At 42.7% G+C, this 23,749-nt stretch overlaps 20 non-coding genes across 20 annotated transcripts; all 20 read left to right on the forward strand.

Annotated features, from left to right (window-relative positions):
- The first annotated feature begins 1,442 nt into the window (after positions 1–1,442).
- trnag-ucc (transfer RNA glycine (anticodon UCC)) lies at positions 1,443–1,514 on the forward strand. The gene has a single exon. It is a non-coding gene; the product is annotated as a tRNA-Gly (tRNA).
- A 404-nt stretch (positions 1,515–1,918) lies between these two features.
- trnaa-ugc (transfer RNA alanine (anticodon UGC)) lies at positions 1,919–1,990 on the forward strand. The gene has a single exon. It is a non-coding gene; the product is annotated as a tRNA-Ala (tRNA).
- Positions 1,991–3,947: 1,957 nt separating this feature from the next.
- trnag-ucc (transfer RNA glycine (anticodon UCC)) lies at positions 3,948–4,019 on the forward strand. Its single transcript has one exon. It is a non-coding gene; the product is annotated as a tRNA-Gly (tRNA).
- Positions 4,020–4,423: 404 nt separating this feature from the next.
- Positions 4,424–4,495, forward strand: trnaa-ugc (transfer RNA alanine (anticodon UGC)). Its single transcript has one exon. It is a non-coding gene; the product is annotated as a tRNA-Ala (tRNA).
- A 1,160-nt stretch (positions 4,496–5,655) lies between these two features.
- trnag-ucc (transfer RNA glycine (anticodon UCC)) lies at positions 5,656–5,727 on the forward strand. The gene has a single exon. It is a non-coding gene; the product is annotated as a tRNA-Gly (tRNA).
- Positions 5,728–6,131: 404 nt separating this feature from the next.
- On the forward strand, positions 6,132–6,203 carry trnaa-ugc (transfer RNA alanine (anticodon UGC)). The gene has a single exon. It is a non-coding gene; the product is annotated as a tRNA-Ala (tRNA).
- A 1,938-nt stretch (positions 6,204–8,141) lies between these two features.
- Positions 8,142–8,213, forward strand: trnag-ucc (transfer RNA glycine (anticodon UCC)). The gene has a single exon. It is a non-coding gene; the product is annotated as a tRNA-Gly (tRNA).
- A 404-nt stretch (positions 8,214–8,617) lies between these two features.
- On the forward strand, positions 8,618–8,689 carry trnaa-ugc (transfer RNA alanine (anticodon UGC)). Its single transcript has one exon. It is a non-coding gene; the product is annotated as a tRNA-Ala (tRNA).
- Positions 8,690–10,660: 1,971 nt separating this feature from the next.
- trnag-ucc (transfer RNA glycine (anticodon UCC)) lies at positions 10,661–10,732 on the forward strand. Its single transcript has one exon. It is a non-coding gene; the product is annotated as a tRNA-Gly (tRNA).
- Positions 10,733–11,136: 404 nt separating this feature from the next.
- On the forward strand, positions 11,137–11,208 carry trnaa-ugc (transfer RNA alanine (anticodon UGC)). The gene has a single exon. It is a non-coding gene; the product is annotated as a tRNA-Ala (tRNA).
- A 1,971-nt stretch (positions 11,209–13,179) lies between these two features.
- Positions 13,180–13,251, forward strand: trnag-ucc (transfer RNA glycine (anticodon UCC)). Its single transcript has one exon. It is a non-coding gene; the product is annotated as a tRNA-Gly (tRNA).
- Positions 13,252–13,655: 404 nt separating this feature from the next.
- Positions 13,656–13,727, forward strand: trnaa-ugc (transfer RNA alanine (anticodon UGC)). The gene has a single exon. It is a non-coding gene; the product is annotated as a tRNA-Ala (tRNA).
- A 1,957-nt stretch (positions 13,728–15,684) lies between these two features.
- Positions 15,685–15,756, forward strand: trnag-ucc (transfer RNA glycine (anticodon UCC)). The gene has a single exon. It is a non-coding gene; the product is annotated as a tRNA-Gly (tRNA).
- Positions 15,757–16,160: 404 nt separating this feature from the next.
- On the forward strand, positions 16,161–16,232 carry trnaa-ugc (transfer RNA alanine (anticodon UGC)). Its single transcript has one exon. It is a non-coding gene; the product is annotated as a tRNA-Ala (tRNA).
- Positions 16,233–18,191: 1,959 nt separating this feature from the next.
- On the forward strand, positions 18,192–18,263 carry trnag-ucc (transfer RNA glycine (anticodon UCC)). The gene has a single exon. It is a non-coding gene; the product is annotated as a tRNA-Gly (tRNA).
- A 404-nt stretch (positions 18,264–18,667) lies between these two features.
- On the forward strand, positions 18,668–18,739 carry trnaa-ugc (transfer RNA alanine (anticodon UGC)). The gene has a single exon. It is a non-coding gene; the product is annotated as a tRNA-Ala (tRNA).
- A 1,957-nt stretch (positions 18,740–20,696) lies between these two features.
- trnag-ucc (transfer RNA glycine (anticodon UCC)) lies at positions 20,697–20,768 on the forward strand. The gene has a single exon. It is a non-coding gene; the product is annotated as a tRNA-Gly (tRNA).
- Positions 20,769–21,172: 404 nt separating this feature from the next.
- trnaa-ugc (transfer RNA alanine (anticodon UGC)) lies at positions 21,173–21,244 on the forward strand. The gene has a single exon. It is a non-coding gene; the product is annotated as a tRNA-Ala (tRNA).
- A 1,051-nt stretch (positions 21,245–22,295) lies between these two features.
- trnag-ucc (transfer RNA glycine (anticodon UCC)) lies at positions 22,296–22,367 on the forward strand. Its single transcript has one exon. It is a non-coding gene; the product is annotated as a tRNA-Gly (tRNA).
- Positions 22,368–22,771: 404 nt separating this feature from the next.
- Positions 22,772–22,843, forward strand: trnaa-ugc (transfer RNA alanine (anticodon UGC)). Its single transcript has one exon. It is a non-coding gene; the product is annotated as a tRNA-Ala (tRNA).
- Positions 22,844–23,749: the final 906 nt, after the last annotated feature.

Consider the following 23,749-nt stretch of genomic DNA (forward strand, 5'->3'; position numbering starts at 1 on the left):
GAAAACAAGCAAGACGAGGGTCCTTGACAACCAAGTCTGGGAATGCTTGCTTACGGGTATTTGAGACTGCTCTATTTCCACTTCCCATGTGATCTTAATCTGTCATGATGTTGGGGATGTAGCTCAGTGGTAGAGCGCATGCTTTGCATGTATGAGGGTTCAATCCCCGGTATCTCCATGTGCTTTAACTAAATGACAGTCTGTTTGTTTCTCACCTGAGAGTGGAAAATGAGTGTCTTGGGCTTACTTCATGACCGTTGCAAGGCAATGTGACTGGGTGCACTAGCCAACTATCTTTGAAACTAAAATGAAGTCCATTTACCTTTGACTTGCCTTCCATCTCCATGTACTTTTAAAAATGACAGTCTGTTTATATGTCACCTGTGAGAGAGCGGATCTGATTCAGGTTGAGGTTCATCCGGGTTTTCAAGTTGGAAAAATTTTCATGACTGATCAGTCAGAATCTTTACTGACTTGTACTGTATACTTTACCAATTTGATTTCTTAAGAGAATTAAAAAAAGGTGCGTTTGAAGTGGTGGTGGTATAGTGGTGAGCATAGCTCCCTCCCCAGCCGTTGACCACGGTTTGATTCCCTGCCCTTGCAGTTGTCTTCTGTTTAGCGATTTGAAATTTGTGTGGTTTTTCGATACTTTAGAAATGTCAAAGTAAACATGTTTGTAGGGTAAAGAGAACAAGCTTTGATCAGGCTAAAGAAAATGCGCTAGGAAAAGAGTCAAGAGTTGTTGGCTTTAAACAATCACGGCTCTAAAGGACCTTCATTCAATCGTTAGGTGTGGCCTCCTAATGATCGTCATCTTCCTGGGGATGTATGAAAGCCACTACAGCAATGGAGTCTGACACTGCTTACTCTGTTGGAGCAGGTCTTTACATGAACAAGTGGGGATCCGAGAGTCCTTGACAGCCAAATCTGCAAATTCTTCTTTAAAGGGATTGAAGACGGCTCTATTTCCTATTCCCATGTGTATGGCTTGCATTGGTGTGCAACCAGAGTTGTATCTCAGTGGTACATGGCATGTGTTGCATGTAGAAGGCCCTGGGATTAATCCCTGGCATCTCCACATGCTTTTAAAAATGCCAGTCTGTTTATTTCTCACTTGTGAGAGAGCGGATCTGATTCAGGTTGAGGTTGATCCGGGTTTTAAAGTTGCAATAAGTTTCATGAAAGAAGCTAATGTACTAAATCTATACTGTCAACGGTCAATGAATCTCTGCAACAAGCGCAGCATCTGAACCAATATTCAGCGCACTGCAGACAAGAGCCAACTATCTTTGAAACTTAACGAAACTCTTTCAACTAAAAAGAAGTCCATTTGACATGACTTACCTTCCAGACCCGGATGACTGAGACTCTTTACTGACTTGTACTGTATACTCTACCGATTAGATTTTTTAAGGGAATGAAAATAAAATGCTTTTGAAGCGATGGTGGTATAGTGGTGAGCATAGCTGCCTTCCAAGCAGTTGACCCGGGTTCGATTCCCGGCCATCGCAGTTGTCTTCTATTTAGCGATTTGAAAATTGTGCGGTCTTTCGGTACTTTCGAAATCTCAAAGTAAGCATCTTCTCTAGAGTGAAGAGATCAAAATGTGATCAGGATCAAGAAAATGCGCTAGGAAAAGAGTCAAGAGTTGTTGTTTTCAAACAATCACGGCTCTAAATGACCTTCATTCCATCGTTAAGTTTGGCCTCCTAATGATTGTCATCTTCCTGGGGATGTATGAAAACCACTACAGCAATGGTGTCTGACACTGCTTACTCTGTTGGAACGGGTCTTTACATGAACAAGTAGGGATCCGAGAGTCCTTGACAGCCAAATCTGCAAATGCTTCTTTAAAGGTGTTGAAGACGGCTCTTTTTCCTATTCCCATGTGTATGGCTTATGTGCCAGTGCAACTGGGGATGTAGCTCAGTGGTAGAGCGCATGCTTTGCATGTATGAGGCCCTGGGTTCAATCCCCAGCATCTCCACGTGCTTTAACAAAACGATAGTGGCTTTGTTTCTCAGCTGAGAGTGGAAAATAACTGACTTGGGCTTGCTTCATGACCATGGCAAGGCAATGTGACTGGGTGAACTAGCCAACTATCTTTGAGAACATTTCAATGACAAAGAAGTCCATTTGACATGACTTACCTGCCAGACCCTGGGATCAATTCCTGGCATCTCCATGTACTTAAAAAATGACAGTCTGTTTATTCGACACTTGTGAGAGAGTGGATCTCATTCAGGCTGAGGTTCATCCGGGTTTTCAAGTTGCAAAAATTTGAATGACTGTGCCTCCTTGTCTTCCAACTATGCCCAGCTAACTATTGCTCTACCCACTGCCAATTACCTGGATTACGTGTGCTGAGACAGTCACCAATTGGAAGAGAACATTATGCTTTGCCTTATCCCACCCCACCCTAAACTAAGATGCTATCTTTAAGCTCTGATTGGCTGTACAAACCTGATCCAGGTAGTAGGTATTGTGTACAGCCGAAATTGTCAGAAAACAAGCAAGACGAGGGTCCTTGACAACCAAGTCTGGGAATGCTTGCTTACGCGTATTTGAGACTGCTCTATTTCCACTTCCCATGTGATCTTAATCTGTCATGATGTTGGGGATGTAGCTCAGTGGTAGAGCGCATGCTTTGCATGTATGAGGGTTCAATCCCTGGTATCTCCATGATCTTTAACTAAATGACAGTCTGTTTGTTTCTCACGTGAGAGTGGAAAATGAGTGGCTTGGGCTTACTTCATGACCGTTGCAAGGCAATGTGACTGGGTGCACTAGCCAACTATCTTTGAAACTAAAATGAAGTCCATTTAACATGACTTGCCTTCCATCTCCATGTACTTTTAAAAATGACAGTCTGTTTATATGTCACCTGTGAGAGAGCGGATCTGATTCAGGTTGAGGTTCATCCGGGTTTTCAAGTTGGAAAAATTTTCATGACTGATCAGTCAGAATCTTTACTGACTTGTACTGTATACTTTACCAATTTGATTTCTTAAGAGAATAAAAAAAGGTGCGTTTGAAGTGGTGGTGGTATAGTGGTGAGCATAGCTCCCTCCCCAGCCGTTGACCACGGTTTGATTCCCTGCCCTTGCAGTTGTCTTCTGTTTAGCGATTTGAAATTTGTGTGGTTTTTCGATACTTTAGAAATGTCAAAGTAAACATGTTTGTAGGGTAAAGAGAACAAGCTTTGATCAGGCTAAAGAAAATGCGCTAGGAAAAGAGTCAAGAGTTGTTGGCTTTAAACAATCACGGCTCTAAATGACCTTCATTCCATCGTTAGGTGTGGCCTCCTAATGATCGTCATCTTCCTGGGGATGTATGAAAGCCACTACAGCAATGGTGTCTGACACTGCTTACTCTGTTGGAGCGGGTCTTTACATGAACAAGTAGGGATCCAAGAGTCCTTGACAGCCAAATCTGCAAATTCTTCTTTAAAGGGATTGAAGACGGCTCTATTTCCTATTCCCATGTGTATGGCTTGCATTGGTGTGCAACCAGAGTTTTAACTCAGTGGTAGATGGCATGTGTTGCAAGTAGAAGGCCCTGGGATCAATCCCTGGCATCTCCACATGCTTTTAAAAATGCCAGTCTGTTTATTTCTCACTTGTGAGAGAGCGGATCTGATTCAGGTTGAGGTTGATCCGGGTTTTAAAGTTGCAATAAGTTTCATGAAAGAAGCTAATGTACTAAATCTATACTGTCAACGGTCAATGAATCTCTGCAACAAGCGCAGCATCTGAACCAATATTCAGCGCACTGCAGACAAGAGCCAACTATCTTTGAAACTTAACAAAACTCTTTCAACTAAAAAGAAGGCCATTTGACATGACTTACCTTCCAGACCCGGATGACTGAGACTCATTACCGACTTGTACTGTATACTCTACCGATTAGATTTTTTAAGAAAATGAAAATAAAATGCTTTTGAAGCGATGGTGGTATAGTGGTGAGCATAGCTGCCTTCCAAGCAGTTGACCCGGGTTCGATTCCCGGCCATCGCAGTTGTCTTCTATTTAGCGATTTGAAAATTGTGCGGTCTTTCGGTACTTTTGAAATCTCAAAGTAAGCATCTTCTCTAGAGTGAAGAGATCAAACTTTGATCAGGATCAAAAAAATGCGCTAGGAAAAGAGTCAAGAGTTGTTGTTTTCAAACAATCACGGCTCTAAATGACCTTCATTCCATCGTTAAGTTTGGCCTCCTAATGATTGTCATCTTCCTGGGGATGTATGAAAACCACTACAGCAATGGTGTCTGACACTGCTTACTTCTTTGGAGCGGGTCTTTACATGAACAAGTAGGGATCCGAGAGTCCTTGACAGCCAAATCTGCAAATGCTTCTTTAAAGGTGTTGAAGACGGCTCTTTTTCCTATTCCCATGTGTATGGCTTATGTGCCAGTGCAACTGGGGATGTAGCTCAGTGGTAGAGCGCATGCTTTGCATGTATGAGGCCCTGGGTTCAATCCCCAGCATCTCCACGTGCTTTAACAAAATGATAGTGTCTTTGTTTCTCAGCTGAGAGTGGAAAATAACTGACTTGGGCTTGCTTCATGACCATGGCAAGGCAATGTGACTGGGTGAACTAGCCAACTATCTTTGAGAACATTTTAACGACAAAGAAGTCCATTTGACATGACTTACCTGCCAGACCCTGGGATCAATTCCTGGCATCTCCATGTACTTAAAAAATGACAGTCTGTTTATTCGACACCTGTGAGAGAGTGGATCTCATTCAGGCTGAGGTTCATCCGGGTTTTCAAGTTGCAAAAATTTGAATGACTGTGCCTCCTTGTCTTCCAACTATGCCCAGCTAACTATTGCTCTACCCACTGCCAATTACCTGGATTACGTGTGTTGAGACAGTCACCAATTGGAAGAGAACATTATGCTTTGCCTTATCCCACCCCACCCTAAACTAAGATTCTATCTTTAAGCTCTGATTGGCTGAACAAACCTGATCTAGGTAGTAGGTATTGTGTACAGCCGAAATTGTCAGAAAACAAGCAAGACGAGGGTCCTTGACAACCAAGTCTGGGAATGCTTGCTTACGGGTATCCCCTGCTTACTCTGTTGGAGCAGGTCTTTACATGAACAAGTGGGGATCCGAGAGTCCTTGACAGCCAAATCTGCAAATTCTTCTTTAAAGGGATTGAAGACGGCTCTATTTCCTATTCCCATGTGTATGGCTTGCATTGGTGTGCAACCAGAGTTGTATCTCAGTGGTACATGGCATGTGTTGCATGTAGAAGGCCCTGGGATTAATCCCTGGCATCTCCATATGCTTTTAAAAATGCCAGTCTGTTTATTTCTCACTTGTGAGAGAGCGGATCTGATTCAGGTTGAGGTTGATCCGGGTTTTAAAGTTGCAATAAGTTTCATGAAAGAAGCTAATGTACTAAATCTATACTGTCAACGGTCAATGAATCTCTGCAACAAGCGCAGCAACTGAACCAATATTCAGCGCACTGCAGACAAGAGCCAACTATCTTTGAAACTTAACGAAACTCTTTCAACTAAAAAGAAGTCCATTTGACATGACTTACCTTCCAGACCCGGATGACTGAGACTCTTTACTGACTTGTACTGTATACTCTACCGATTAGATTTTTTAAGGGAATGAAAATAAAATGCATTTGAAGCGATGGTGGTATAGTGGTGAGCATAGCTGCCTTCCAAGCAGTTGACCCGGGTTCGATTCCCGGCCATCGCAGTTGTCTTCTATTTAGCGATTTGAAAATTGTGCGGTCTTTCGGTACTTTCGAAATCTCAAAGTAAGCATCTTCTCTAGAGTGAAGAGATCAAACTTTGATCAGGATCAAGAAAATGCGCTAGGAAAAGAGTCAAGAGTTGTTGTTTTCAAACAATCACGGCTCTAAATGACCTTCATTCCATCGTTAAGTTTGGCCTCCTAATGATTGTCTTCTTCCTGGGGATGTATGAAAACCACTACAGCAATGGTGTGTGACACTGCTTACTCTGTTGGAGCGGGTCTTTACATGAACAAGTAGGGATCCGAGAGTCCTTGACAGCCAAATCTTCAAATGCTTCTTTAAAGGTGTTGAAGACGGCTCTTTTTCCTATTCCCATGTGTATGGCTTATGTGCCAGTGCAACTGGGGATGTAGCTCAGTGGTAGAGCGCATGCTTTGCATGTATGAGGCCCTGGGTTCAATCCCCAGCATCTCCACGTGCTTTAACAAAATGATAGTGTCTTTGTTTCTCAGCTGAGAGTGGAAAATAACTGACTTGGGCTTGCTTCATGACCATGGCAAGGCAATGTGACTGGGTGAACTAGCCAACTATCTTTGAGAACATTTTAAAGACAAAGAAGTCCATTTGACATGACTTACCTGCCAGACCCTGGGATCAATTCCTGGCATCTCCATGTACTTAAAAAATGACAGTCTGTTTATTTGACACCTGTGAGAGAGTGGATCTCATTCAGGCTGAGGTTCATCTGGGTTTTCAAGTTGCAAAAATTTGAATGACTGTGCCTCCTTGTCTTCCAACTATGCCCAGCTAACTATTGCTCTACCCACTGCCAATTACCTGGATTACGTGTGTTGAGACAGTCACCAATTGGAAGAGAACATTATGCTTTGCCTTATCCCACCCCACCCTAAACTAAGATGCTATCTTTAAGCTCTGATTGGCTGAACAAACCTGATCCAGGTAGTAGGTATTGTGTACAGCCGAAATTGTCAGAAAACAAGCAAGACGAGGGTCCTTGACAACCAAGTCTGGGAATGCTTGCTTACGGGTATTTGAGACTGCTCTATTTCCACTTCCCATGTGATCTTAATCTGTCATGATGTTGGGGATGTAGCTCAGTGGTAGAGCGCATGCTTTGCATGTATGAGGGTTCAATCCCCGGTATCTCCATGTGCTTTAACTAAATGACAGTCTGTTTGTTTCTCACCTCAGAGTGGAAAATGAGTGGCTTGGGCTTACTTCATGACCGTTGCAAGGCAATGTGACTGGGTGCACTAGCCAACTATCTTTGAAACTAAAATGAAGTCCATTTAACATGACTTGCCTTCCATCTCCATGTACTTTTAAAAATGACAGTCTGTTTATATGTCACCTGTGAGAGAGCGGATCTGATTCAGGTTGAGGTTCATCCGGGTTTTCAAGTTGGAAAAATTTTCATGACTGATCAGTCAGAATCTTTACTGACTTCTACTGTATACTTTACCAATTTGATTTCTTAAGAGAATAAAAAAAAGGTGTGTTTGAGGTGGTGGTGGTATAGTGGTGAGCATAGCTCCCTCCCCAGCCGTTGACCACGGTTTGATTCCCTGCCCTTGCAGTTGTCTTCTGTTTAGCGATTTGAAATTTGTGTGATTTTTCGATACTTTAGAAATGTCAAAGTAAACATGTTTGTAGGGTAAAGAGAACAAGCTTTGATCAGGCTAAAGAAAATGCGCTAGGAAAAGAGTCAAGAGTTGTTGGCTTTAAACAATCACGGCTCTAAATGACCTTCATTCCATCGTTAGGTGTGGCCTCCTAATGATCGTCATCTTTCTGGGGATGTATGAAAGCCACTACAGCAATGGTGTCTGACACTGCTTACTCTGTTGGAGCGGGTCTTTACATGAACAAGTAGGGATCCAAGAGTCCTTGACAGCCAATTCTGCAAATTCTTCTTTAAAGGGATTGAAGACGGCTCTATTTCCTATTCCCATGTGTATGGCTTGCATTGGTGTGCAACCAGAGTTGTGGCTCAGTGGTAGATGGCATGTGTTGCATGTAGAAGGCCCTGGGATCAATCCCTGGCATCTCCACATGCTTTTAAAAATGCCAGTCTGTTTATTTCTCACTTGTGAGAGAGCGGATCTGATTCAGGTTGAGGTTGATCCGGGTTTTAAAGTTGCAATAAGTTTCATGAAAGAAGCTAATGTACTAAATCTATACTGTCAACGGTCAATGAATCTCTGCAACAAGCGCAGCATCTGAACCAATATTCAGCGCACTGCAGAAACTTAACGAAACTCTTTCAACTAAAAAGAAGTCCATTTGACATGACTTACCTTCCAGATCCGGATGACTAAGACTCTTTACTGACTTGTACTGTATACTCTACCGATTAGATTTTTTAAAAGAATGAAAATAAAGTGCTTTTGAAGCGATGGTGGTATAGTGGTGAGCATAGCTGCCTTCCAAGCAGTTGACCCGGGTTCGATTCCCGGCCATCGCAGTTGTCTTCTATTTAGCGATTTGAAAATTGTGCGGTCTTTCGGTACTTTCGAAATCTCAAAGTAAGCATCTTCTCTAGAGTGAAGAGATCAAACTTTGATCAGGATCAAGAAAATGCGCTAGGAAAAGAGTCAAGAGTTGTTGTTTTCAAACAATCACGGCTCTAAATGACCTTCATTCCATCGTTAAGTTTGGCCTCCTAATGATTGTCTTCTTCCTGGGGATGTATGAAAACCACTACAGCAATGGTGTCTGACACTGCTTACTCTGTTGGAGCGGGTCTTTACATGAACAAGTAGGGATCCGAGAGTCCTTGACAGCCAAATCTTCAAATGCTTCTTTAAAGGTGTTGAAGACGGCTCTTTTTCCTATTCCCATGTGTATGGCTTATGTGCCAGTGCAACTGGGGATGTAGCTCAGTGGTAGAGCGCATGCTTTGCATGTATGAGGCCCTGGGTTCAATCCCCAGCATCTCCACGTGCTTTAACAAAATGATAGTGTCTTTGTTTCTCAGCTGAGAGTGGAAAATAACTGACTTGGGCTTGCTTCATGACCATGGCAAGGCAATGTGACTGGGTGAACTAGCCAACTATCTTTGAGAACATTTTAAAGACAAAGAAGTCCATTTGACATGACTTACCTGCCAGACCCTGGGATCAATCCCTGGGATCAATTCCTGGCATCTCCATGTACTTAAAAAATGACAGTCTGTTTATTTGACACCTGTGAGAGAGTGGATCTCATTCAGGTTGAGGTTCATCTGGGTTTTCAAGTTGCAAAAATTTGAATGACTGTGCCTCCTTGTCTTCCAACTATGCCCAGCTAACTATTGCTCTACCCACTGCCAATTACCTGGATTACGTGTGTTGAGACAGTCACCAATTGGAAGAGAACATTATGCTTTGCCTTATCCCACCCCACCCTAAACTAAGATGCTATCTTTAAGCTCTGATTGGCTGAACAAACCTGATCCAGGTAGTAGGTATTGTGTACAGCCGAAATTGTCAGAAAACAAGCAAGACGAGGGTCCTTGACAACCAAGTCTGGGAATGCTTGCTTACGGGTATTTGAGACTGCTCTATTTCCACTTCCCATGTGATCTTAATCTGTCATGATGTTGGGGATGTAGCTCAGTGGTAGAGCGCATGCTTTGCATGTATGAGGGTTCAATCCCCGGTATCTCCATGTGCTTTAACTAAATGACAGTCTGTTTGTTTCTCACCTCAGAGTGGAAAATGAGTGGCTTGGGCTTACTTCATGACCGTTGCAAGGCAATGTGACTGGGTGCACTAGCCAACTATCTTTGAAACTAAAATGAAGTCCATTTAACATGACTTGCCTTCCATCTCCATGTACTTTTAAAAATGACAGTCTGTTTATATGTCACCTGTGAGAGAGCGGATCTGATTCAGGTTGAGGTTCATCCGGGTTTTCAAGTTGGAAAAATTTTCATGACTGATCAGTCAGAATCTTTACTGACTTCTACTGTATACTTTACCAATTTGATTTCTTAAGAGAATAAAAAAAAGGTGTGTTTGAGGTGGTGGTGGTATAGTGGTGAGCATAGCTCCCTCCCCAGCCGTTGACCACGGTTTGATTCCCTGCCCTTGCAGTTGTCTTCTGTTTAGCGATTTGAAATTTGTGTGATTTTTCGATACTTTAGAAATGTCAAAGTAAACATGTTTGTAGGGTAAAGAGAACAAGCTTTGATCAGGCTAAAGAAAATGCGCTAGGAAAAGAGTCAAGAGTTGTTGGCTTTAAACAATCACGGCTCTAAATGACCTTCATTCCATCGTTAGGTGTGGCCTCCTAATGATCGTCATCTTTCTGGGGATGTATGAAAGCCACTACAGCAATGGTGTCTGACACTGCTTACTCTGTTGGAGCGGGTCTTTACATGAACAAGTAGGGATCCAAGAGTCCTTGACAGCCAATTCTGCAAATTCTTCTTTAAAGGGATTGAAGACGGCTCTATTTCCTATTCCCATGTGTATGGCTTGCATTGGTGTGCAACCAGAGTTGTGGCTCAGTGGTAGATGGCATGTGTTGCATGTAGAAGGCCCTGGGATCAATCCCTGGCATCTCCACATGCTTTTAAAAATGCCAGTCTGTTTATTTCTCACTTGTGAGAGAGCGGATCTGATTCAGGTTGAGGTTGATCCGGGTTTTAAAGTTGCAATAAGTTTCATGAAAGAAGCTAATGTACTAAATCTATACTGTCAACGGTCAATGAATCTCTGCAACAAGCGCAGCATCTGAACCAATATTCAGCGCACTGCAGACAAGAGCCAACTATCTTTGAAACTTAACGAAACTCTTTCAACTAAAAACAAGTCCATTTGACATGACTTACCTTCCAGACCCGGATGACTGAGACTCTTTACTGACTTGTACTGTATACTCTACCGATTAGATTTTTTAAAAGAATGAAAATAAAGTGCTTTTGAAGCGATGGTGGTATAGTGGTGAGCATAGCTGCCTTCCAAGCAGTTGACCCGGGTTCGATTCCCGGCCATCGCAGTTGTCTTCTATTTAGCGATTTGAAAATTGTGCGGTCTTTCGGTACTTTCGAAATCTCAAAGTAAGCATCTTCTCTAGAGTGAAGAGATCAAACTTTGATCAGGATCAAGAAAATGCGCTAGGAAAAGAGTCAAGAGTTGTTGTTTTCAAACAATCACGGCTCTAAATGACCTTCATTCCATCGTTAAGTTTGGCCTCCTAATGATTGTCTTCTTCCTGGGGATGTATGAAAACCACTACAGCAATGGTGTCTGACACTGCTTACTCTGTTGGAGCGGGTCTTTACATGAACAAGTAGGGATCCGAGAGTCCTTGACAGCCAAATCTTCAAATGCTTCTTTAAAGGTGTTGAAGACGGCTCTTTTTCCTATTCCCATGTGTATGGCTTATGTGCCAGTGCAACTGGGGATGTAGCTCAGTGGTAGAGCGCATGCTTTGCATGTATGAGGCCCTGGGTTCAATCCCCAGCATCTCCACGTGCTTTAACAAAATGATAGTGTCTTTGTTTCTCAGCTGAGAGTGGAAAATAACTGACTTGGGCTTGCTTCATGACCATGGCAAGGCAATGTGACTGGGTGAACTAGCCAACTATCTTTGAGAACATTTTAAAGACAAAGAAGTCCATTTGACATGACTTACCTGCCAGACCCTGGGATCAATCCCTGGGATCAATTCCTGGCATCTCCATGTACTTAAAAAATGACAGTCTGTTTATTTGACACCTGTGAGAGAGTGGATCTCATTCAGGTTGAGGTTCATCTGGGTTTTCAAGTTGCAAAAATTTGAATGACTGTGCCTCCTTGTCTTCCAACTATGCCCAGCTAACTATTGCTCTACCCACTGCCAATTACCTGGATTACGTGTGTTGAGACAGTCACCAATTGGAAGAGAACATTATGCTTTGCCTTATCCCACCCCACCCTAAACTAAGATGCTATCTTTAAGCTCTGATTGGCTGAACAAACCTGATCCAGGTAGTAGGTATTGTGTACAGCCGAAATTGTCAGAAAACAAGCAAGACGAGGGTCCTTGACAACCAAGTCTGGGAATGCTTGCTTACGGGTATTTGAGACTGCTCTATTTCCACTTCCCATGTGATCTTAATCTGTCATGATGTTGGGGATGTAGCTCAGTGGTAGAGCGCATGCTTTGCATGTATGAGGGTTCAATCCCCGGTATCTCCATGTGCTTTAACTAAATGACAGTCTGTTTGTTTCTCACCTCAGAGTGGAAAATGAGTGGCTTGGGCTTACTTCATGACCGTTGCAAGGCAATGTGACTGGGTGCACTAGCCAACTATCTTTGAAACTAAAATGAAGTCCATTTAACATGACTTGCCTTCCATCTCCATGTACTTTTAAAAATGACAGTCTGTTTATATGTCACCTGTGAGAGAGCGGATCTGATTCAGGTTGAGGTTCATCCGGGTTTTCAAGTTGGAAAAATTTTCATGACTGATCAGTCAGAATCTTTACTGACTTCTACTGTATACTTTACCAATTTGATTTCTTAAGAGAATAAAAAAAAGGTGTGTTTGAGGTGGTGGTGGTATAGTGGTGAGCATAGCTCCCTCCCCAGCCGTTGACCACGGTTTGATTCCCTGCCCTTGCAGTTGTCTTCTGTTTAGCGATTTGAAATTTGTGTGATTTTTCGATACTTTAGAAATGTCAAAGTAAACATGTTTGTAGGGTAAAGAGAACAAGCTTTGATCAGGCTAAAGAAAATGCGCTAGGAAAAGAGTCAAGAGTTGTTGGCTTTAAACAATCACGGCTCTAAATGACCTTCATTCCATCGTTAGGTGTGGCCTCCTAATGATCGTCATCTTTCTGGGGATGTATGAAAGCCACTACAGCAATGGTGTCTGACACTGCTTACTCTGTTGGAGCGGGTCTTTACATGAACAAGTAGGGATCCAAGAGTCCTTGACAGCCAATTCTGCAAATTCTTCTTTAAAGGGATTGAAGACGGCTCTATTTCCTATTCCCATGTGTATGGCTTGCATTGGTGTGCAACCAGAGTTGTGGCTCAGTGGTAGATGGCATGTGTTGCATGTAGAAGGCCCTGGGATCAATCCCTGGCATCTCCACATGCTTTTAAAAATGCCAGTCTGTTTATTTCTCACTTGTGAGAGAGCGGATCTGATTCAGGTTGAGGTTGATCCGGGTTTTAAAGTTGAAATAAGTTTCATGAAAGAAGCTAATGTACTAAATCTATACTGTCAACGGTCAATGAATCTCTGCAACAAGCGCAGCATCTGAACCAATATTCAGCGCACTGCAGACAAGAGCCAACTATCTTTGAAACTTAACGAAACTCTTTCAACTAAAAACAAGTCCATTTGACATGACTTACCTTCCAGACCCGGATGACTGAGACTCTTTACTGACTTGTACTGTATACTCTACCGATTAGATTTTTTAAAAGAATGAAAATAAAGTGCTTTTGAAGCGATGGTGGTATAGTGGTGAGCATAGCTGCCTTCCAAGCAGTTGACCCGGGTTCGATTCCCGGCCATCGCAGTTGTCTTCTATTTAGCGATTTGAAAATTGTGCGGTCTTTCGGTACTTTCGAAATCTCAAAGTAAGCATCTTCTCTAGAGTGAAGAGATCAAACTTTGATCAGGATCAAGAAAATGCGCTAGGAAAAGAGTCAAGAGTTGTTGTTTTCAAACAATCACGGCTCTAAATGACCTTCATTCCATCGTTAAGTTTGGCCTCCTAATGATTGTCATCTTCCTGGGGATGTATGAAAACCACTACAGCAATGGTGTCTGACACTGCTTACTCTGTTGGAGCGGGTCTTTACATGAACAAGTAGGGATCCGAGAGTCCTTGACAGCCAAATCTGCAAATGCTTCTTTAAAGGTGTTGAAGACGGCTCTTTTTCCTATTCCCATGTGTATGGCTTATGTGCCAGTGCAACTGGGGATGTAGCTCAGTGGTAGAGCGCATGCTTTGCATGTATGAGGCCCTGGGTTCAATCCCCAGCATCTCCACGTGCATTAACAAAATGATAGTGTCTTTGTTTCTCAGCTAAGAGTGGAAAACAACTGGCTTGGGTTTACTTCATGACCATGGCAAGGCAATGTGACTGGGTGAACTAGCCAACTATCTTTGAGAACATTTTAACGACAAAGAAGTCCGTTTGACATGACTTACCTGCTAGACCCTGGGATCAATTCCTGGTATCTCCATGTACTTAAAAAATGACAGTCTGTTTATTCGACACCTGTGAGAGAGTGGATCTCATTCAGGTTGAGGTTCATCCGGGTTTTCAAATTGCAAAAATTTGAATGACTGTGCCTCCTTGTCTTCCAACTATGCCCAGCTACCTATTGCTCTACCCACTGCCAATTACCTGGATTACGTGTGTTGAGACAGTCACCAATTGGAAGAGAACATTATGCTTTGCCTTATCCCACCCCACCCTAAACTAAGATTCTATCTTTAAGCTCTGATTGGCTGAACAAACCTGATCCAGGTAGTAGGTATTGTGTACAGCCGAAATTGTCAGAAAACAAGCAAGACGAGGGTCCTTGACAACCAAGTCTGGGAATGCTTGCTTACGGGTATTTGAGACTGCTCTATTTCCACTTCCCATGTGATCTTAATCTGTCATGATGTTGTGGATGTAGCTCAGTGGTAGAGCGCATGCTTTGCATGTATGAGGGTTCAATCCCCGGTATCTCCATGTGCTTTAACTAAATGACAGTCTGTTTGTTTCTCACCTGAGAGTGGAAAATGAGTGGCTTGGGCTTACTTCATGACCGTTGCAAGGCAATGTGACTGGGTGCACTAGCCAACTATCTTTGAAACTAAAATGAAGTCCATTTAACATGACTTGCCTTCCATCTCCATGTACTTTTAAAAATGACAGCTGTTTATATGTCACCTGTGAGAGAGCGGATCTGATTCAGGTTGAGGTTCATCCGGGTTTTCAAGTTGGAAAAATTTTCATGACTGATCAGTCAGAATCTTTACTGACTTGTACTGTATACTTTACCAATTTGATTTCTTAAGAGAATTAAAAAAAGGTGCGTTTGAAGTGGTGGTGGTATAGTGGTGAGCATAGCTCCCTCCCCAGCCGTTGACCACGGTTTGATTCCCTGCCCTTGCAGTTGTCTTCTGGTTAGCGATTTGAAATTTGTGTGTTTTTTCGATACTTTAGAAATGTCAAAGTAAACATGTTTGTAGGGTAAAGAGAACAAGTTTTGATCAGGCTAAAGAAAATGCGCTAGGAAAAGAGTCAAGAGTTGTTGGCTTTAAACAATCACGGCTCTAAAGGACCTTCATTCCATCGTTAGGTGTGGCCTCCTAATGATCGTCATCTTCCTGGGGATGTATGAAAGCCACTACAGCAATGGTGTCTGACACTGCTTACTCTGTTGGAGCAGGTCTTTACATGAACAAGTGGGGATCCGAGAGTCCTTGACAGCCAAATATGCAAATTCTTCTTTAAAGGGATTGAAGACGGCTCTATTTCCTATTCCCATGTGTATGGCGTGCATTGGTGTGCAACCAGAGATGTAGCTCAGTGGTAGATGGCATGTGTTGCATGTAGAAGGCCTTGGGATCAATCCCTGGCATCTTCACATGCTTTTAAAAATGCCAGTCTTTTTATTTCTCACTTGTGAGAGAGCGGATCTGATTCAGGTTGAGGTTGATCTGGGTTTTAAAGTTGCAATAAGTTTCATGAAAGAAGCTAATGTACTAAATCTATACTGTCAACGGTCAATGAATCTCTGCAACAAGCGCAGCATCTGAACCAATATTCAGCGCACTGCAGACAAGAGCCAACTATCTTTGAAACTTAACGAAACTCTTTCAACTAAAAAGAAGTCCATTTGACATGACTTACCTTCCAGACCCAGATGACTGAAACTCTTTACTGACTTGTACTGTATACTCTACCGATTAGATTTTTTAAGAGAATGAAAATAAAATGCTTTTGAAGCGATGGTGGTATAGTGGTGAGCATAGCTGCCTTCCAAGCAGTTGACCCGGGTTCGATTCCCGGCCATCGTAGTTGTCTTCTATTTAGCGATTTGAAAATTGTGCGGTCTTTCGGTACTTTCGAAATCTCAAAGTAAGCATCTTCTCTAGAGTGAAGAGATCAAACTTTGATCAGGATCAAGAAAATGCGCTAGGAAAAGAGTCAAGAGTTGTTGTTTTCAAACAATCACGGCTCTAAATGACCTTCATTCCATCGTTAAGTTTGGCCTCCTAATGATTGTCATCTTCCTGGGGATGTATGAAAACCACTACAGCAATGGTGTCTGACACTGCTTACTCTGTTGGAGCGGGTCTTTACATGAAGAAGTAGGGATCCGAGAGTCCTTGACAGCCAAATCTGCAAATGCTTCTTTAAAGGTGTTGAAGACGGCTCTTTTTCCTATTCCCATGTGTATGGCTTATGTGCCAGTGCAACTGGGGATGTAGCTCAGTGGTAGAGCGCATGCTTTGCATGTATGAGGCCCTGGGTTCAATCCCCAGCATCTCCACGTGCTTTAACAAAATGATAGTGTCTTTGTTTCTCAGCTGAGAGTGGAAAATAACTGACTTGGGCTTGCTTCATGACCATGGCAAGGCAATGTGACTGGGTGAACTAGCCAACTATCTTTGAGAACATTTCAACGACAAAGAAGTCCATTTGAAGTGACTTACCTGCCAGACCCTGGGATCAATTCCTGGCATCTCCATGTACTTAAAAAATGACAGTCTGTTTATTCGACACCTGTGAGAGAGTGGATCTCATTCAGGCTGAGGTTCATCCGGGTTTTCAAGTTGCAAAAATTTGAATGACTGCGCCTCCTTGTCTTCCAACTATGCCCAGCTAACTATTGCTCTACCCACTGCCAATTACCTGGATTACGTGTGTTGAGACAGTCACCAATTGGAAGAGAACATTATGCTTTGCCTTATCCCACCCCACCCTAAACTAAGATGCTATCTTTAAGCTCTGATTGGCTGAACAAACCTGATCCAGGTAGTAGGTATTGTGTACAGCCGAAATTGTCAGAAAACAAGCAAGACGAGGGTCCTTGACAACCAAGTCTGGGAATGCTTGCTTACGGGTATTTGAGACTGCTCTATTTCCACTTCCCATGTGATCTTAATCTGTCATGATGTTGGGGATGTAGCTCAGTGGTAGAGCGCATGCTTTGCATGTATGAGGGTTCAATCCCCGGTATCTCCATGTGCTTTAACTAAATGACAGTCTGTTTGTTTCTCACCTGAGAGTGGAAAATGAGTGTCTTGGGCTTACTTCATGACCGTTGCAAGGCAATGTGACTGGGTGCACTAGCCAACTATCTTTGAAACTAAAATGAAGTCCATTTACCTTTGACTTGCCTTCCATCTCCATGTACTTTTAAAAATGACAGTCTGTTTATATGTCACCTGTGAGAGAGCGGATCTGATTCAGGTTGAGGTTCATCCGGGTTTTCAAGTTGGAAAAATTTTCATGACTGATCAGTCAGAATCTTTACTGACTTGTACTGTATACTTTACCAATTTGATTTCTTAAGAGAATTAAAAAAAGGTGCGTTTGAAGTGGTGGTGGTATAGTGGTGAGCATAGCTCCCTCCCCAGCCGTTGACCACGGTTTGATTCCCTGCCCTTGCAGTTGTCTTCTGTTTAGCGATTTGAAATTTGTGTGGTTTTTCGATACTTTAGAAATGTCAAAGTAAACATGTTTGTAGGGTAAAGAGAACAAGCTTTGATCAGGCTAAAGAAAATGCGCTAGGAAAAGAGTCAAGAGTTGTTGGCTTTAAACAATCACGGCTCTAAAGGACCTTCATTCAATCGTTAGGTGTGGCCTCCTAATGATCGTCATCTTCCTGGGGATGTATGAAAGCCACTACAGCAATGGAGTCTGACACTGCTTACTCTGTTGGAGCAGGTCTTTACATGAACAAGTGGGGATCCGAGAGTCCTTGACAGCCAAATCTGCAAATTCTTCTTTAAAGGGATTGAAGACGGCTCTATTTCCTATTCCCATGTGTATGGCTTGCATTGGTGTGCAACCAGAGTTGTATCTCAGTGGTACATGGCATGTGTTGCATGTAGAAGGCCCTGGGATTAATCCCTGGCATCTCCACATGCTTTTAAAAATGCCAGTCTGTTTATTTCTCACTTGTGAGAGAGCGGATCTGATTCAGGTTGAGGTTGATCCGGGTTTTAAAGTTGCAATAAGTTTCATGAAAGAAGCTAATGTACTAAATCTATACTGTCAACGGTCAATGAATCTCTGCAACAAGCGCAGCATCTGAACCAATATTCAGCGCACTGCAGACAAGAGCCAACTATCTTTGAAACTTAACGAAACTCTTTCAACTAAAAAGAAGTCCATTTGACATGACTTACCTTCCAGACCCGGATGACTGAGACTCTTTACTGACTTGTACTGTATACTCTACCGATTAGATTTTTTAAGGGAATGAAAATAAAATGCTTTTGAAGCGATGGTGGTATAGTGGTGAGCATAGCTGCCTTCCAAGCAGTTGACCCGGGTTCGATTCCCGGCCATCGCAGTTGTCTTCTATTTAGCGATTTGAAAATTGTGCGGTCTTTCGGTACTTTCGAAATCTCAAAGTAAGCATCTTCTCTAGAGTGAAGAGATCAAAATTTGATCAGGATCAAGAAAATGCGCTAGGAAAAGAGTCAAGAGTTGTTGTTTTCAAACAATCACGGCTCTAAATGACCTTCATTCCATCGTTAAGTTTGGCCTCCTAATGATTGTCATCTTCCTGGGGATGTATGAAAACCACTACAGCAATGGTGTCTGACACTGCTTACTCTGTTGGAACGGGTCTTTACATGAACAAGTAGGGATCCGAGAGTCCTTGACAGCCAAATCTGCAAATGCTTCTTTAAAGGTGTTGAAGACGGCTCTTTTTCCTATTCCCATGTGTATGGCTTATGTGCCAGTGCAACTGGGGATGTAGCTCAGTGGTAGAGCGCATGCTTTGCATGTATGAGGCCCTGGGTTCAATCCCCAGCATCTCCACGTGCTTTAACAAAACGATAGTGGCTTTGTTTCTCAGCTGAGAGTGGAAAATAACTGACTTGGGCTTGCTTCATGACCATGGCAAGGCAATGTGACTGGGTGAACTAGCCAACTATCTTTGAGAACATTTCAATGACAAAGAAGTCCATTTGACATGACTTACCTGCCAGACCCTGGGATCAATTCCTGGCATCTCCATGTACTTAAAAAATGACAGTCTGTTTATTCGACACTTGTGAGAGAGTGGATCTCATTCAGGCTGAGGTTCATCCGGGTTTTCAAGTTGCAAAAATTTGAATGACTGTGCCTCCTTGTCTTCCAACTATGCCCAGCTAACTATTGCTCTACCCACTGCCAATTACCTGGATTACGTGTGCTGAGACAGTCACCAATTGGAAGAGAACATTATGCTTTGCCTTATCCCACCCCACCCTAAACTAAGATGCTATCTTTAAGCTCTGATTGGCTGTACAAACCTGATCCAGGTAGTAGGTATTGTGTACAGCCGAAATTGTCAGAAAACAAGCAAGACGAGGGTCCTTGACAACCAAGTCTGGGAATGCTTGCTTACGCGTATTTGAGACTGCTCTATTTCCACTTCCCATGTGATCTTAATCTGTCATGATGTTGGGGATGTAGCTCAGTGGTAGAGCGCATGCTTTGCATGTATGAGGGTTCAATCCCTGGTATCTCCATGATCTTTAACTAAATGACAGTCTGTTTGTTTCTCACGTGAGAGTGGAAAATGAGTGGCTTGGGCTTACTTCATGACCGTTGCAAGGCAATGTGACTGGGTGCACTAGCCAACTATCTTTGAAACTAAAATGAAGTCCATTTAACATGACTTGCCTTCCATCTCCATGTACTTTTAAAAATGACAGTCTGTTTATATGTCACCTGTGAGAGAGCGGATCTGATTCAGGTTGAGGTTCATCCGGGTTTTCAAGTTGGAAAAATTTTCATGACTGATCAGTCAGAATCTTTACTGACTTGTACTGTATACTTTACCAATTTGATTTCTTAAGAGAATAAAAAAAGGTGCGTTTGAAGTGGTGGTGGTATAGTGGTGAGCATAGCTCCCTCCCCAGCCGTTGACCACGGTTTGATTCCCTGCCCTTGCAGTTGTCTTCTGTTTAGCGATTTGAAATTTGTGTGGTTTTTCGATACTTTAGAAATGTCAAAGTAAACATGTTTGTAGGGTAAAGAGAACAAGCTTTGATCAGGCTAAAGAAAATGCGCTAGGAAAAGAGTCAAGAGTTGTTGGCTTTAAACAATCACGGCTCTAAATGACCTTCATTCCATCGTTAGGTGTGGCCTCCTAATGATCGTCATCTTTCTGGGGATGTATGAAAGCCACTACAGCAATGGTGTCTGACACTGCTTACTCTGTTGGAGCGGGTCTTTACATGAACAAGTAGGGATCCAAGAGTCCTTGACAGCCAATTCTGCAAATTCTTCTTTAAAGGGATTGAAGACGGCTCTATTTCCTATTCCCATGTGTATGGCTTGCATTGGTGTGCAACCAGAGTTGTGGCTCAGTGGTAGATGGCATGTGTTGCATGTAGAAGGCCCTGGGATCAATCCCTGGCATCTCCACATGCTTTTAAAAATGCCAGTCTGTTTATTTCTCACTTGTGAGAGAGCGGATCTGATTCAGGTTGAGGTTGATCCGGGTTTTAAAGTTGCAATAAGTTTCATGAAAGAAGCTAATGTACTAAATCTATACTGTCAACGGTCAATGAATCTCTGCAACAAGCGCAGCATCTGAACCAATATTCAGCGCACTGCAGACAAGAGCCAACTATCTTTGAAACTTAACGAAACTCTTTCAACTAAAAAGAAGTCCATTTGACATGACTTACCTTCCAGACCCGGATGACTGAGACTCATTACCGACTTGTACTGTATACTCTACCGATTAGATTTTTTAAGAAAATGAAAATAAAATGCTTTTGAAGCGATGGTGGTATAGTGGTGAGCATAGCTACCTTCCAAGCAGTTGACCCGGGTTCGATTCCCGGCCATCGCAGTTGTCTTCTATTTAGCGATTTGAAAATTATGCGGTCTTTCGGTACTTTCGAAATCTCAAAGTAAGCATCTTCTCTAGAGTGAAGAGATCAAACTTTGATCAGGATCAAAAAAATGCGCTAGGAAAAGAGTCAAGAGTTGTTGTTTTCAAACAATCACGGCTCTAAATGACCTTCATTCCATCGTTAAGTTTGGCCTCCTAATGATTGTCTTCTTCCTGGGGATGTATGAAAACCACTACAGCAATGGTGTCTGACACTGCTTACTTCTTTGGAGCGGGTCTTTACATGAACAAGTAGGGATCCGAGAGTCCTTGACAGCCAAATCTGCAAATGCTTCTTTAAAGGTGTTGAAGACGGCTCTTTTTCCTATTCCCATGTGTATGGCTTATGTGCCAGTGCAACTGGGGATGTAGCTCAGTGGTAGAGCGCATGCTTTGCATGTATGAGGCCCTGGGTTCAATCCCCAGCATCTCCACGTGCTTTAACAAAATGATAGTGTCTTTGTTTCTCAGCTGAGAGTGGAAAATAACTGACTTGGGCTTGCTTCATGACCATGGCAAGGCAATGTGACTGGGTGAACTAGCCAATTATCTTTGAGAACATTTTAACGACAAAGAAGTCCATTTGACATGACTTACCTGCCAGACCCTGGAATCAATTCCTGGCATCTCCATGTACTTAAAAAATGACAGTCTGTTTATTCGACACTTGTGAGAGAGTGGATCTCATTCAGTCTGAGGTTCATCCGGGTTTTAAAGTTGCAAAAATTTGAATGACTGTGCCTCCTTGTCTTCCAACTATGCCCAGCTAACTATTGCTCTACCCACTGCCAATTACCTGGATTACGTGTGTTGAGACAGTCACCAATTGGAAGAGAACATTATGCTTTGCCTTATCCCACCCCACCCTAAACTAAGATTCTATCTTTAAGCTCTGATTGGCTGAACAAACCTGATCCAGGTAGTAGGTATTGTGTACAGCCGAAATTGTCAGAAAACAAGCAAGACGAGGGTCCTTGACAACCAAGTCTGGGAATGCTTGCTTACGGGTATTTGAGACTGCTCTATTTCCACTTCCCATGTGATCTTAATCTGTCATGATGTTGTGGATGTAGCTCAGTGGTAGAGCGCATGCTTTGCATGTATGAGGGTTCAATCCCCGGTATCTCCATGTGCTTTAACTAAATGACAGTCTGTTTGTTTCTCACCTGAGAGTGGAAAATGAGTGTCTTGGGCTTACTTCATGACCGTTGCAAGGCAATGTGACTGGGTGCACTAGCCAACTATCTTTGAAACTAAAATGAAGTCCATTTACTGTTGACTTGCCTTCCATCTCCATGTACTTTTAAAAATGACAGTCTGTTTATATGTCACCTGTGAGAGAGCGGATCTGATTCAGGTTGAGGTTCATCCGGGTTTTCAAGTTGGAAAAAGTTTCATGACTGATCAGTCAGAATCTTTACTGACTTGTACTGTATACTCTACCGATTAGATTTTTTAAGGGAATGAAAATAAAATGCTTTTGAAGCGATGGTGGTATAGTGGTGAGCATAGCTGGCTTCCAAGCAGTTGACCCGGGTTCGATTCCCGGCCACCGCAGTTGTCTTCTATTTAGCGATTTGAAAATTGTGCGGTCTTTCGGTACTTTCGAAATCTCAAAGTAAGCATCTTCTCTAGAGTGAAGAGATCAAAATTTGATCAGGATCAAGAAAATGCGCTAGGAAAAGAGTCAAGAGTTGTTGTTTTCAAACAATCACGGCTCTAAATGACCTTCATTCCATCGTTAAGTTTGGCCTCCTAATGATTGTCATCTTCCTGGGGATGTATGAAAACCACTACAGCAATGGTGTCTGACACTGCTTACTCTGTTGGAGCGGGTCTTTACATGAACAAGTAGGGATCCGAGAGTCCTTGACAGCCAAATCTCCAAATGCTTCTTTAAAGGTGTTGAAGACGGCTCTTTTTCCTATTCCCATGTGTATGGCTTATGTGCCAGTGCAACTGGGGATGTAGCTCAGTGGTAGAGCGCATGCTTTGCATGTATGAGGCCCTGGGTTCAATCCCCAGCATCTCCACGTGCTTTAACAAAATGATAGTGTCTTTGTTTCTCAGCTGAGAGTGGAAAATAACTGACTTGGGCTTGCTTCATGACCATGGCAAGGCAATGTGACTGGGTGAACTAGCCAACTATCTTTGAGAACATTTTAACGACAAAGAAGTCCATTTGACATGACTTACCTGCCAGACCCTGGGATCAATTCCTGGCATCTCCATGTACTTAAAAAATGACAGTCTGTTTATTCGACACCTGTGAGAGAATGGATCTCATTCAGGCTGAGGTTCATCCGGGTTTTCAAGTTGCAAAAATTTGAATGACTGTGCCTCCTTGTCTTCCAACTATGCCCAGCTAACTATTGCTCTACCCACTGCCAATTACCTGGATTACGTGTGTTGAGACAGTCACCAATTGGAAGAGAACATTATGCTTTGCCTTATCCCACCCCACCCTAAACTAAGATGCTATCTTTAAGCTCTGATTGGCTGTACAAACCTGATCCTGGTAGTAGGTATTGTGTACAGCCGAAATTGTCAGAAAACAAGCAAGACGAGGGTCCTTGACAAACAAGTCTGGGAATGCTTGCTTACGCGTATTTGAGACTGCTCTATTTCCACTTCCCATGTGATCTTAATCTGTCATGATGTTGGGGATGTAACTCAGTGGTAGAGCGCATGCTTTGCATGTATGAGGGTTCAATCCCTGGTATCTCCATGATCTTTAACTAAATGACAGTCTGTTTGTTTCTCACCTGAGAGTGGAAAATGAGTGTCTTGGGCTTACTTCATGACCGTTGCAAGGCAATGTGACTGGGTGCACTAGCCAACTATCTTTGAAACTAAAATGAAGTCCATTTAACATGACTTGCCTTCCATCTCCATGTACTTTTAAAAATGACAGTCTGTTTATATGTCACCTGTGAGAG

Source organism: Channa argus, chromosome 19, assembly GCF_033026475.1.
Source record: "Channa argus isolate prfri chromosome 19, Channa argus male v1.0, whole genome shotgun sequence".
Taxonomy (NCBI): domain Eukaryota; kingdom Metazoa; phylum Chordata; class Actinopteri; order Anabantiformes; family Channidae; genus Channa; species Channa argus.